The sequence below is a fragment of the Anabas testudineus genome, chromosome 2, assembly GCF_900324465.2.
Source record: "Anabas testudineus chromosome 2, fAnaTes1.2, whole genome shotgun sequence".
In the NCBI taxonomy this organism is placed as follows: domain Eukaryota; kingdom Metazoa; phylum Chordata; class Actinopteri; order Anabantiformes; family Anabantidae; genus Anabas; species Anabas testudineus.
Genome location: NC_046611.1, coordinates 15,839,833 through 15,852,497, shown reverse-complemented (window position 1 = coordinate 15,852,497; position 12,665 = coordinate 15,839,833). Strand labels below are relative to the sequence as shown.

Here is a 12,665-nt window from a genome sequence, read left to right as displayed (position 1 = left end):
GGGTTGGAGTCAGTCCATGCTGCTTTCAGCAGTATTGGACTAAATATAGTTAGTATCAATGCAAAGATCCAATATTTCCTGTAAAGCTTCAAATAACCAGCAGCTGCTGAGGTCAGCATTGGTGGTGGGGGTGGGTGATCTGATGACTCGTTCTTTCTCTTATAGCATCAACAATTTGTTCATTTCAGTAGAATCATAGAGATATATCATAGAAATATGATGTAGATCATAGGTGACAGCACACAGTCCTGTGGAGCTCCAGTACTGAGGAACTGGAAAGGAAATGTGCAGAAATGAGTCTTCAAACATCACAAACAGAAGGAAGCTCGTTCATTAAGTTACAGTGAGGTGTTAAAGATCTTCTGAACTAAACAAACTGGCATCATAAAGATGGATGAAGTGAAGACATTTAGTAATGAGGTGCAGTAATAAGTAGCTCTCTGGATCACTAACTACTTCTACAGTCTCTCTCTACAAGTTGAGGTGCTTTTTATTTCCATTAAATAATGAACCATATTATGTGGTGGAAATGGTTCGATCCACGTTATGGGTGTGTCATATATCTTATGTTAAGAATGTGAAAATATGACATGTATGTTTGGAGTTATGAGATAATCAGAAATGTTCTGACTATTTGATGAAATGAGTTTTTAAATACTAATTTACCATCTGTGTTGTTTCGTCTTCTATCAACAGATGGAAGTGATGATGTTTGTAAAGGTCACAGTAAAAAGAAGATGATGATGCTTGATGATGATCCAGATGTTGAAACAGCAGCAGCAGCAGCAGAGATGCTCTGACTGTAATTGTATGAGAGAGACACAAAGAATGGGTTTAATTTCTTTTGTTCTGTAATAAACCATTGATGAAAACACTGATGTTGTTTCATATTTCTGATCCAGTCCAGATGACTCTGAAGACCTGTTCACAGTAGTTGTTCTTTTAGTTTTAGGTGAACTGTCCCTTTAGAGGATACAAATATTTAGACAATGGTTGATATGAACAATGTTTATGTGATAGAAACTCGAATAGAAAACTTGTTATCAGACAAGAGAATTCCTGCTGATTTTCACATCATGTCCTGTTGATTAAGACCAATTCTCATTTTCCAACTTTACAGTCTGAGCCATGAGGCTTCATGTGTTCATTTCTATAGAATTAATCACATGGTGAATGGTGTTTGTTGTTTGTTTCCATTGACAGTTTTATAACCACTCAGATACTGTTGTTAACATGTTTTGTCCATAAATAACTTTATAAAATGAGCTCCCAGTTTTTGGTTGGTTGAACCCAGACAGGTCTGATAAATATTAAACCAACAGGTGGTAAAACAAGTTTCCTTTTCCTGTGTCTCTGTGAATTAGTTCATACATTTCTCTACAAATATCTGATCTTTAGCTGCTTCATGCTCCACTATGTTCAACAGCTGCTCTCTGTCTGTGTCCAGCTGCTTCAGGCTCTTCATAACATAAGGTGTTGAAGTGAGGAGGCTCCATCTTTAGTTTCACTCTTAGATCCAGTGATTATTTCCAGTCTGTGGTCGTGGGTTAGAGCTGCTCCTCAAACATTTGACTGTTTACTGTCACTGATTTACTTCCACTACTGGTCTGTGGAGACCAGCTTGTGCTCCCTCTGAATCTCCCTCTTTGTTCTCAGTTTCAATCTGCTCAGTGAAAAGTGTCAGAGAACAACCAACAAGGGCTCTGGTTCATTGAACACTTCCAGCTGCTCCTTCACACACACTATGTGACGGATTGGATTGGAGATTATATTTGTCTCCACAGCAGCTTTTAAATAGAAACATCTGCTCTTTATTAAAAACCTTATGTATTTCTACTGTCCTCAGTGTGTCATTAGTTTAGACTTTAATACTCAGACACTTCTATTTCTCCACATGTGACTCATCTATGATCAAGATAATGGATATGAAAACAAATAAAGTGTTTTACATTGTTCTACTCTTCTAACTGGATTTTCAGTATAAGACTTTGCTGGTGTTGTGATGAGGCTTCGGATCTTTGTGATCAGCTGCAGTCCAGTTAAACTGTCTGTCTTTTGTGTTTCTACAGTGAGAGACAGACATTTAACATCAGAACAACAGAAACAGAGAGAGTTGTATAAAACCATAAATGTAATGTGTCCATTTTAGGACAATCCAGTATTTAAGCATCAGTTCTCTGCAGACTGAGTCACTTTAGACAGCACCTTATACTCAAATCACATTTGCAGTGTTTGGATCCAAAAAAGCAGAAACAACATTCAGTTTGGTTCTAACTTGGTTCAAGGGTTGTTCAACAATCCTCGTTAAACAGAGGAGGTGGTCTAAGGTATAATATTTCACCCACTTACAAAGCAGCTCTTGCATCACTACCCAGGACGTGATGAACTGCACAGATTCAAGAAAACTTATAGGACCAGACTTTCCTAGATAAGAAACATCTAAAGAAATGAAACCAGCTCAGACTGGTTTACACAGCCCTCATCATGCTGTTGAGAGAACCAGTACATACAGCATAGACTAATGAGTGAGACAGAAAGGACAGAGTGTGGGATACTCCTGTCTCAGTACTAAATGTACTGCATCAGCAGAAAGGACAAAGATAAGTACAGATGGTCATACACACAAACATGACTACATCTGGTATCATGACACTACAGCCTGAGAATTCATTGCTACAGATACAAATGAAAAAACTGTATAGTCCTTGTTGTTTTTCTGTGAATGGGAGTGTGACTGAGAAACTATTGAGAAAAACAAACTGTTTCATTGTTGTGAAGTTTAGTGGTCAGACTGAAAACTTGAAGCTCAAAGAAGTGTGACATGGTGGATTCTCCTTTATTATGATTATATTTCCAGCTCACAGGGAACAGGCATCAATGTGAAGTAGAAAACAATAAGTTTATTAGAAAATTAAAGGCAACTTAGGTCATTAGACATCTGCAGGAAGATGCTACAAATGTTTTATCAAACTACACAGTTATTAAAAGAATGTGTCACAAAGTGGGAACATTTTCAGGAGCTACAAGACTTTGCTGCCAACTGCTCAGGTGCAAACTCTATAATGTATGTAATTAAAGATTCAGCTGTAGAAAAGATTCCCTCCTTCTCCTTTTAAACTTATTGAACTTTCAGACAGGTCAGTCTCTGTGTGTCCAGGATTCACCTGATCTAGTGGCAAATCGTCCTGATCTGAAACATTTCTTCAAACAATCATGTAACTCGGCCACTTTGACACAGAGTCGACCCATAACTAGTTTCATCCAGTTAGTTCAGGCTTTGTTCAGAGTGAATGTCAGAAAAGGAAGGAATCTAAAGCTGAGGCAGGGTGGTGTTACTGTCAGAGTCGACCCATAACTAGTTTCATCCAGTTAGTTTAGACTTTGTTCAGAGTGAATGTCAGAAAAGGAAGGAAACTAAAGCTGAGGCAGGGTGGTGTTACTGTCTCTGAGTCAGTGTCTCCCAGTTGAGGGAAGAAGACACTGAATCTACTTCTGTTCTTACACAGACGCTGAAAGAAAAAGAGGAATTGATACTGTGTGTTTTAACTCCTGTTCTGTCGTCCAGGACAAGCACCAAACTAGGACAGGAGATCTACTGAATAAGTAAGGGTTGTTTGAAATTTGTTTGTTAGTTTCAGAGGTAGCAGAGCTTGTGTCATTTCTCTCTAGTCTGCTGATTTAGCCTGTTTGTCAGTCTGTTTCAATAAGTATTAAGAACTGTAGTTAGAGAGTTTTGGTCTATTGTTGGTGGTAGTTTCAGCTTAGTAATCACCGAGCATTCACACCTTTGACCTAACAAAGGCACACAAATTAGATTGGTTTCTACCAGGGGGCGGTTTCAGCCGTAGCCCATTGCGACCGTATTTAAAGCACCTGTCTTGCTGGAGCGTCAGCGGAAGCGTCAGCCCTCTTTGTGTGAAGACCGATTTGGGTAAAGACCTGCAAGTCTACCTGTGCGAGTCCGATTTGGGTAAAGACCTGCGAGTCTACCTGTGCGAGTCGACTGATTTGGGTAAAGACCTGCGAGTCTACCTGTGCGAGTCGACTGATTTGGGTAAAGACCTGCGAGTCTACCTGTGCGAGTCGACCGATTTGGGTAAAGACCTGCGAGTCTACCTGTGCGAGTCGACCGATTTGGGTAAAGACCTGCGAGTCTACCTGTGCGAGTCGACCGATTTGGGTAAAGACCTGCGAGTCTACCTGTGCGAGTCGACCGATTTGGGTAAAGACCTGCGAGTCTACCTGTGCGAGTCGACCGATTTGGGTAAAGACCTGCGAGTCTACCTGTGCGAGTCGACCGATTTGGGTAAAGACCTGCGAGTCTACCTGTGCGAGTCGACCGATTTGGGTAAAGACCTGCGAGTCTACCTGTGCGAGTCGACCGATTTGGGTAAAGACCTGCGAGTCTACCTGTGCGAGTCCACCGAGCAAGGACACCGCAAGACGCAAGGTTACCAACTTTATTTGCACTTCTTTCTCTTTCTCTTCACTTTAACCCTTTCCGCTTCGGAAAGCCTTTCTGTCCCCTTTCTTTCAATGTGTTTTCAGCAAATTCCCGTCCTCCTCGGCAGACGCAGGACATGGCGTTCTCCGAGAGGACGATGCATTTCCCACCTGCGGCCCCTCACCCACAACACCTCGCCTCTTTTTCTCTTGGCCTGTGGAACTGTCAGTCGGCGGTGAACAAGGCGGCGGATTTCATTCCAGCTTTTGCTACAACCTCAGCTGTTCAGCTGCTTGCACTTACGGCGACCTGGATTACTCCACAAAACACAGCCACCACAGCGGCACTCTCCACCGGCTTTGCTTTTTCTCACACTCCTCGCCCATCACGCCGGGGGGGCGGGACTGGTCTCCTAGTAGCCGATACCTGGAAGTTCTTCACCATGGCACCCTTTAGTAATCTGTCTTCTTTAGAATATCATGCCGTTAGGATTACAGCACCGATCACAGCCCACATCATTGTGATCTACCGACCGCCGGGCCAGCTGGGGGACTTTTGTGACGAGCTGGATATGCTATTGTCTCAATTCCCTGAAGATGGCACTCCTCTCATCGTCTTAGGTGATCTCAACATCCACCTGGACAAACCACAGACATCTGACGTGCTCGCTCTTCTGAACACGTTTGACCTGAGACTAGTCTCCACTCCTCCAACTCACAAAGCTGGCAACAACCTGGACCTTGTTCTGATCCGAAATTCCACTGTGGACGACATCTCTGTCACTCCTCTGCATTTGTCGGATCACTTCTTCATTCAGCTCACAGTCTTCATCTCTAGACCTTCTCATTCTTCCACTGCATTGGAAACATTCCGCCGCAACCTCAGATCTCTCAACCCGGAGCAGCTTTCTTCCCTGGTTTCTGCAGCGCTGCCCTCATCGCAGGTTTTATCCACCTACGACACCGACGCAGCCACGGACAGGCTCTGTGATACTCTTTCGTTCTGCCTGGATAGTCTCTGCCCGACATCTACCAGACCTGCTCGTCCTTCAGCTTCCAACTTGTGGCTCACTGACCAGATCTGTGAACAACACACGGTGCTCAGTAGTGCTGAGAGGAAGTGGCGCAAATCCAGGTCTCAACCTGCTCTAACTGAGTATCAGGATTTGCTTCAATCCTTCTCTTACAGTGTCACCAGGGCGAAGACTGATTATTACCAGGACAAGCTCAGCAACACCACAGACACCAGAAAGCTGTTCTCAACTTTCAAATCCCTACTCTATCCACCCCCACCTCCACCACCCACCTGTCTCACAGCTGATGACTTTGCCTCCTTTTTTACCAACAAGGTGGTAGCCATCAGCTCCCAGTTCACTCCTCCTGACAATGACATTCTGCTTACTAAACCTGACGATGCATCTCACTTCACTTTTTCAACACTGTCAGAGGACGATGTATCCACTCTCGTCCTCTCCAATCGCCCGACCACCTGCTCTCTGGATCCGATCCCCTCTACTCTTCTTCAAGCTATCGCACCAACACTAATACCAGCCATTACACAGATCATCAACACCTCTCTCACAACAGGCACCTTTCCCACCTCGTTCAAGCAGGCCCAGATCACTCCACTTTTGAAGAAGCCTTCTCTGGATCCCTCCCTTGTGGAGAACTACAGACCGGTCTCTCTTCTTTCATTCCTGGCCAAGACTCTGGAACGTGCAGCCTTTAATCAACTCTCTGACTTTCTTTCCCAGAATAACCTCCTTGATGTCAATCAGTCTGGCTTCAAGAGTGGGCACTCCACAGAGACGGCACTTCTGACTGTTGTGGAATCCCTACGGGTGGCAAAAGCTGCAGGTAAATCTTCTGTCCTTATTCTATTAGATCTATCTGCAGCCTTTGACACTGTGAACCATCAGATTCTCATGACTGCCCTCTCAGACCTGGGCATCTCTGGATCAGCTCTAGCCTGGCTTCGGTCATACTTGTCCGAACGAACCTTTAAGGTATCCTGGCAGGGGCGTGTCTCTGACTCTCATAACCTCTCCACCGGTGTACCGCAGGGCTCAGTCCTTGGTCCTCTTCTTTTTTCAATCTATACTTCTTCTCTAGGCTCTATCATCCATTCTCATGGCTTTTCTTATCACTGCTATGCAGATGACACACAGCTCTTCCTGTCTTTTCCGCCAGATGACTCAACTGTCTCATCTCGCATCTCTGCCTGTCTCTCTGACATCTCTGCCTGGATGAGAAAAAGACACCTTCAACTCAACATACCCAAAACTGAACTTCTAGTCTTCCCTGCCAGACCTTCAACTCAGCACAACATCAGCATTAACATTGGATCTGCGGTGATATCCCCTACTAAGTCAGCCAGAAACCTGGGGGTCATCATTGATGACCAGCTGACCTTCACAGATCACATCGCCACAGTCGCTAGGTCGTGTAGATATGCCCTCCACAATATCAGAAAGATCAGACCCTATCTGACGGAATACACGACCCAACTCATTGTACAGGCGTTGATCTTATCTCGCCTGGATTACTGCAATGCACTACTGATGGGTTTACCGGCATCCACGACCAAACCCCTCCAGATGATCCAAAATGCGGCAGCACGCCTCATTTTCAATCAACCTAGAAGGTCTCATGTCACACCGCTCTTCAGATCTTTGCACTGGCTTCCTGTGGTTGCAAGGATCAGGTTCAAAGCTCTGTCTCTTGCCTACAGAGTGGTGAACTCCACAGCTCCATCTTATCTCAATTCAATTGTTCAGGTCTACATCCCCTCCCGTCCACTGCGCTCAACCAGGGAACGTCGTCTGGTGGTACCAGCACCACACAGTCGACACCAAGGAAAACTGTTCAGCTCAGTGATCCCAAGATGGTGGAATGAGCTGCCTATCTCTGCACGCTCAGCCACCTCACTTGCAATCTTTAAAAAACTGCTGAAAACAGAACTCTTCCGCATCTTCCTTTGCACTTAAAAAAAAAAAAAAAAAAAAAAAAAAAAAAAAATTCTACCCTTTCTTTCTAACATCTCTTGAAACAGAAACACTTTTTTGATAGCACTTTGCTTTGATGTTGTTTCTTCTTGACTTAGATTTTGTTTGCTTGCCTTGTTCCTCACTTGTAAGTCGCTTTGGATAAAAGCGTCTGCTAAATGACTAAATGTAAATGTAAATGTAAATGTCCCTGTTTGTCCTGGTTGTTGTTCTGAGCTCACAGTCAGTGTTACTGGTTTATCTCTCAGACTGACTGAAGTCCAGAAGATGAGTGTGTGTGTGGAGGACGAGGAGGACAGAGCAGAGTCTGCAGCATTTCAATTTTCCCAACGTGAGTTTGGGAAAATTATGTGTTGTCGAAAGTTGATAGTGATATCTGATTTGATATTTATCTTCTAATTCCAGATGTGACTGAGGTCAGCAGCATGTTATGAATCAGTGTTGACATGAATAGTTGTGTGAATGTTGTGGTGACATTTGGATGATGTCTGTAGAAGGCTGACATTATGATGATCCACAATAACAGAGAGACAAAGTCACTCTACTCATTTTAGAGGAAACATCATTGATTAGGACATATCTGATTGATTATTAATGATTTGATCTACATGGTTTATTCTTTATTCAGATTGAACAACTGCAGTTTGTCCAAGATCAGCTGTTATTCTCTGGTCTCAGCTCTGAAGTCCAACCCCTCCCATCTGACAGAACTGGACCTGAGTGAAAACAACCTGAAGGATTCAGATGTGAACATCCTGTCTGGTCTTGTGAAGAGTTCACACTGTAGACTGGAGACTCTGAGGTCAGTAAAAGTGTTGGTGGGGTTGGTCAACCTAGTGTATTCATTGTTTGTTTAATCTTAGAGAGATCTCCATCTGAAGCTGGACAACAGAGAACAACACTATAATCTAGAAAAGACATAAATAAGTTTGATGTTTCTTTAGTAACAAGTGAAACCAGATTAGATGTCGTCTGAAATATTTACTCTGACGTGCAGTAAAGTTGCATTCAGTCCATCAAACTGAACTTTGTGTTAAAAGTTGTGGATTAAAACCTTAATGTGAGTAAATACATATTATTGTACATGCTAGAGAGTTACTTAACATTAAACAGTAAAACTTCAAATAAACTAATTTGTTAAAGAGCTCTATGTAAAATAATTTGAGACTAACTTAAGGACTCATGACTTCATATTCTTTTCTGGTGTTTTATTTGAAACATCACTGTTGTTGATTAATATGTCCGCTGGTTACGCTACACATCAGCTCCACTTCGACCTTTCAGTGGAATCAGTTTGTATCTGAATGAGTTTCCCATCTGCCACAGTTCATCATAGAACAAGTGAGACACATTGTCCATGGTGGCACTGATCTTGTCCACCATGCTCCTCTGTCAAAGCCTCCAAACTTCCAGTTCCAGTCCAACTTCAGATTTGACTTCTTGACCAGTTTATTCAGTTTACTACCAACCTTGATGCCACCTCCTCAGCACACAACTGCAAATATCAGATCTGAGATCTGGGATCTTCATAGTCCTCTTGAAGTCCACGACCATGTGGAGCTTTAATCTATTGCTCCTGCACCACATAACAACGCTCTCTATCAGGTGTCTGTTCTCCACATTATTGTAATTAATAAAGAAAAAAACATTTGAGAACTGTTGGAGGAGCAGGTTCTGGAGTTGTAGTAGAGTGTAGAGTAGGAATGATGCTCGAACAGTTCCTTGAGGCACGCCAGTACTGCTCATCACCACCTCAGATACAGTGAACAAGCTGTTGTCGTCCAGTGAGGCAGTCTGTAATCCACTGCACAGTGTCGGTGTCAACCTGCATTTCCTGCAGCTTTTCAATAAGTAGATGAGGCTGCATGATGTTAAAAGCAGAGCTTCAGTGTCCTCACCATGATCCTCCATGGAAAAAGCTGGCTGCTGTCTTACTATTGGTCTGTTTGCTGGTACCAGGTGAATTAGTTTGTGGTTTGATCCAACAGGCAGAGGCAGGTCTGAGGAGCTGTATGCTCCCTTCAAGTTGGTTTACAACAAATCAGAAATCTTATTTTCTCCTGTTACAGTGCACAAACTGTTTGAAGTTGGTTGACATCAATAAAACCAAAAAACTTGTTGTGGACTTTATGAGGAGTAATAATGAAGATCTCAGTGTCACTCACTATCCTGAGAGAGGATATCTTGGAGTCCACATCAACAATAAATTAAATTGGTTGTTAACAGAACTATGGTTGAAGTCATTTATTATTATAAGGTTTCAGTGTTGTTGTTTCTTTCTACTGAACGTGCTGCATCACTGACCAACAGCTGATGAATGGAGTCTCTGTAAACAGCATTTACCTCCTCTGTTGTCTCTACAGATGGAAGTTCTCTATATATGAGTGACAGAACCACACTGAGGGAGGACGATCTGTGTCCTGAAGATCCAGATGTTGAAGCAGCAGCAGCTTGTGTGTAGAGAATCTCTGACTGGACCATGTTACTGGGAGTCAGAGTGGAGAGGACAGCGTCATCCAGCAGTGACTGACAGGTGTGTTCCTCTGGATTCAACAGAGGATCATCAGTGGATCTAAACTGCTCTGTCCTTCTACACAGTCTCTGCAGACACACTGAAAGTCCACCACTCCTTCTGCTCTACACTCCTCCACCTCCTCCAACTTACAAGTTTTACAGATTATTTAATGATGTAATTTATGTCTCTCTAAATGTGTCTGTGTTAAGTGTTTTCTCATTACAAGTAATACTGCTACAACTACTTTTACTATTATTATATTACTATTTTCTACTACTAAACATAAAAAGTTCTTTACTTCATTAATCCTAAAGGGAAACTTCTGTGTTTTATTATCTATTACAAACACACTAAACACGTAATCACACATAATATAGTACTGTAAAAGTATGTGGAGGTATTTGGCTGGTTAGTGTTTGGTTCTTCCAGAATGGTGTGTCCATTAAACACAAGAGAAACCATAAATGCTTTTTCAGTTATATTTATTTATTCCAGTAGTGAATATTGTTGGTATCTAGAAATTGCACATGGAGATATAATGTAAATAATAAGACACCAAAGAATAATAATAATAATAATAATAATATTCACAGAATATCTCAGTAGTTAAATGTAACATTTAACACATATACTGGACGTCTCTTAACAGACACATGAAGAATTAAAGATTATTAATATTTCCACAGGATAATAGTTAATAGTATAACAACAAAATCCATAATGTTGCTACTAATACTGTGAAATAAGACATGTCACTGCTCACTGCGAGGCAGCCAAACAAATCAACACGGGACGTGTCAGCCACCAAAGGTTACATACATCACATCAATGATGATCATGTTATTATCTATTAGAGGATAAACTGTTGAAAATCAAAATTACTGCTATATTACTACCAGAGAAACTGTAGCCTGCTTACTACCCACAGCCCAGAGAGACTTGACCACACTGACCTCATCCAGATATTATTTACAAATATATAACAGAACTTTTATTTATATTTAACCCTTTGTGCACTGTTCATGACGAGGTTTAGAATCACTGGGATATTAGTTAAAGTTGGGGTCTGATGGCCTGATGAAGTGATGTCATTGTCAAACTGAATAAAAAGATTTAAACTATTTGATTTATCAGGATGTTATTTAAAGGGCAGTTGGGTCACAGCTATGTTCTGAACCAAATTATTCAAAGTTGTATCTGGGTCTGTGATAAGAACATCATTGTCACAAGCCTAGGATCCGACTCCATTGCCAGAGACCACACAACACAACAGGAGTAAGAATAAGGAAGGTTTATTCACAATAAAGATAATGCAGTGGATGAATGTCAGGAAGCAGCAGCTGAAACGAGCTGTTGTCAGGTGAGTATGGTGGTCTAGAAGAGGAGACAGAGTTAGATTGAGGCTGGCTGAATGTTGGGTAATGTTTATATTGGATTTTACTCACTGAAGTCTTGATGAGTGGTGGTCGAGAGGCAGCGGGAAGTGAACCAGTGAGGAGACTGTGAGGAGTTGTAGTTGAAAAATGAGCCATGTAGCAAACACAGAGGGTGAAATACACAGTTAACAGTTGTGCAGAGTGAAAAACAAATCCCGGATCATACACAGTCGGGCCGTCCAAGCACTAATGTCCGTAAAGATAAAACAGAGGTCCAAACAACAATCCAGGTGAACACTGATAAGAAATACTGAAAACAGAGATCCAAGGGGCTAATAGCAATGTCAGGAGACAGTCCAGGTCATACACAGGGAAATCCAACACAGGGACAGAACAGGAGAGGAGGCAGAGGGGAGCAGGAACAGGTCAGGCAGAAAACACTCACGGTACCGAAGGGCAGAGCAGAACAGAAGGCAGGTCCAGTTAGGGGGAAGTCAGGCAGAGACAGGTTTCAGGTCAGGCAGGGTTCATAACTGATAAGCAGTCTGATGAATAATGCTGGATAGTTTTGTTCTCAGGTCGATGTGAGACTATCTGGTAAAGAGGAGACTGCCAGACCTGCTAATAAAGGGACCAGGGAGACACAGGTACAGACAATAGGTGATCAGCAGGTCACCTGACAGAGGAGGGAGAAAACAAGGAAATCAGGGGCAGACAGACAGGAGGAGCTGGAATCATGACACTTTGTATGTTCTCCACCATCAACACATTTCAAGATATAATAATACGGTGGGGTGGTACGTTGGTGATGTCATCATGTTTACTGCAGCTGTTCAGACAGATCATTGTGTAAATTATGTAACAGTATCATGTGTAAATGGTAAAGAGATAAAATAATCTTAGCTTCAGTCTCCAAGTTCTACAGAGCTGTGTGTAAATAACAAAATCACGAACACGAATGAATTCATCTGTACGACGGCCTAATTCTACACTACTATAACACTAATGAGCATTAAACTCACAATTTGTATTTTTGTTTGTTCACCACATCCTGAATTACAAAATGTTTGTCTAAACTAAGTCGACAGTATATTCAAACTTAATTAAACCAGTTAAAAGTCATAATTCGTTTTTATCAAGTTTCAAAGATCAGAACGAGAGCAGTGTTGCTTGTCTGCAGTGTGTATTCAGTCATGTTTACCTCTGGCTGATGAACCATGACGCATACTTACACACAGAAAACAGACACGGACACTTCACCTGTGAGCTCTATCAGGCTTTCAGGCTGATTTTACACACTGACATCCCTGAAGTTTGTTGGTTCAG

At 42.2% G+C, this 12,665-nt stretch overlaps 1 protein-coding gene and 1 long non-coding RNA gene across 3 annotated transcripts in view; one reads left to right on the top strand and one right to left on the bottom strand.

Annotated features, from left to right (window-relative positions):
• The window catches only part of LOC113163508 (NACHT, LRR and PYD domains-containing protein 12-like), a 95,266-nt gene that overhangs the window by 11,864 nt on the left and 70,737 nt on the right, over positions 1-12,665 (top strand). The window lies entirely within an intron of this gene.
• On the bottom strand, positions 3,565-5,579 carry LOC113163607. Its single transcript, XR_003298915.2, has 2 exons — positions 4,411-5,579; positions 3,565-3,951 (listed from the first exon to the last, which is right to left on the bottom strand). It is a non-coding gene; the product is annotated as an uncharacterized LOC113163607 (long non-coding RNA).